We start from the raw sequence: 2,581 nt of genomic DNA, 5'->3' as shown, positions 1-2,581 counted from the left end.
CCACAGCCGCAGAAGACCAATTGACCACATCAGCACCCTTCTTGGTCAAAGCAGTCAACGGTTTAGCAACACTAGAAAAATTACTGATGAAGCGACGATAAAAATTAGCAAAGCCCAGGAACTTTTGCAGACTCTTCACAGATGTCGGCTGAGTCCAATCATAAATGGCCTGGACTTTAACAGGGTCCATCTCGATAGTAGAAGGGGAAAAAATTAAACCCAAAAATGAAACCTTCTGAACCCCAAAGAGACACTTTGACCCCTTCACAAACAAAGAATTCGCACGAAGGACCTGGAACACCATTCTGACCTGCTTCACGTGAGACTCCCAATCATCCGAGAAGAACCATCCTTCTTGGCCACAAAAAAGAACCCTGCTCCCAATGGTGACGACGACGGGCGAATATGACCCTTCTCCAAGGATTCCTTTACATAACTCCGCATAGCGGCGTGCTCTGGCACAGATAAATTGAACAGTCGGCTCTTAGGAAACTTACTACCAGGAATCAAATTGATAGCACAATCACAATCCCTATGAGGAGGTAGGGCACTGGATTTGGGCTCATCAAATACATCCCGGTAATCCGACAAAAACTCCGGGACTTCAGAAGTGGTGGATGACGAAATAGACAGAAATGGAACATCACCATGTACCCCCTGACAACCCCAGCTGGACACAGACATAGATTTCCAATCCAATACTGGATTATGGACCTGTAGCCATGGCAACCCCAAAACGACCACATCATGCAGATTATGCAACACCAAAAAGCGAATATCCTCCTGATGTGCAGGAGCCATGCACATGGTCAGCTGGGTCCAGTACTGAGGCTTATTCTTGGCCAAAGGCGTAGCATCAATTCCTCTCAATGGAATGGGATACTGCAAGGGCTCCAAGAAAAAACCACAGCGCCTAGCAAACTCCAAGTCCATCAAATTCAGGGCAGCGCCTGAATCCACAAATGCCATAACAGAATAGGATGACAAAGAGCAAATCAGAGTAACGGACAAAAGATATTTCGACTGTACCGTACCAATGGTAGCAGACCTAGCGAAACGCTTAGTGCGCTTAGGACAATCGGAGATAGCATGAGTGGAATCACCACAGTAAAAACACAGCCCATTCCGACGTCTGTGTTCTTGCCGTTCAGCTCTGGTCAAAGTCCTATCACATTGCATAGGCTCAGGCCTATGCTCAGAGAATACCGCCAAATGGTGCACAGCTTTACGCTCACGCAAGCGTCGATCAATCTGAATGGCCAAAGACATAGACTCATTCAGACCAGCAGGCATGGGAAATCCCACCATGACATCCTTAAGGGCTTCAGAGAGACCCTTTCTGAAAATTGCTGCCAGGGCACATTCATTCCACTGAGTGAGCACAGACCACTTCCTAAACCTCTGACAATATATTTCTACCTCATCCTCACCCTGACACAGAGCCAGCAAGATTTTCTCTGCCTGATCCACTGAATTAGGTTCATCATAAAGCAATCCGAGCGCCAGAAAAAACGCATCAACATCACGCAATGCCGGATCTCCTGGCGCAAGGGAAAATGCCCAGTCTTGAGGGTCGCCACGTAACAAAGAAATAATGATTTTCACTTGTTGAACAGGGTCACCTGAGGAGCGAGGTTTCAAAGCAAGAAACAATTTACAATTATTTTTGAAATTCAGAAACTTAGATCTATCCCCAAAAAACAAATCAGGAATTGGAATCCTAGGCTCTAACATCGGATTCTGAACCACAAAATCTTGAATGTTGAGATTATCCATACAAGAGGACAGACCTTGAATGTCCATATCTACACCTGTATCCTGAACCACCCAGAGGTAAAGGGGAAAAGAGAGACAAAACACACTGATCTCAGTCTCAGAACTTCTCTTATCCCTCTATTGAGATGCATTAATACTTTGGGCCACCTGTACTGTTATGACCTGGTGGTAAGGACAATAATGGACCTGGTGGTAAAGAGCACACGAAATGACCTGATAGTTACAAATAATATAGGACGAGCTCTGAGACGTGGGAACTCTGCTGACCGCAATCTCTAATCCTATCACAAACACTAGAAATAGCCGTGGATTGCTCCTAACGCTCCCTATGCAACTCGATACAGCCTAAGAGACTAGCTAGCCCTAGAGATAGAAAAATAAAGCCTACCTTGCCTCAGAGAAATTCCCCAAAGGAAAAGGCAGCCCCCCACATATAATGACTGTGAGTAAAGATGAAAATTACAAACACAGAGATGAAATAGGTTTAGCAAAGTGAGGCCCGACTTACTGAACAGACAGAGGATAGGAAAGGTAACTTTGCGGTCAGCACAAAAACTACAAAAAGACCACGCAGAGGGCGCAAAAAGACCCTCCGCACCGACTCACGGTGCGGAGGCGCTCCCTCTGCGTCCCAGAGCTTCCAGCAAGCAAGACAAAAAATCAAAATAGCAAGCTGGACAGAAAAATAGCAAACCAGAGGAAAACAAGCAGGAACTTAGCTTCTGCTGGGAAGACAGGTCACAAGAACGATCCAGGAGAGAACTAGACCAATACTGGAACATTGACAGGTGGCATGGAGCAATGA

This window comes from Ranitomeya imitator, chromosome 3, assembly GCF_032444005.1.
Source record: "Ranitomeya imitator isolate aRanImi1 chromosome 3, aRanImi1.pri, whole genome shotgun sequence".
Taxonomy (NCBI): Eukaryota; Metazoa; Chordata; class Amphibia; order Anura; family Dendrobatidae; genus Ranitomeya; species Ranitomeya imitator.
The sequence above is the reverse complement of the archived record's forward strand: the minus strand, read 5'-3'. Positions refer to the sequence as shown.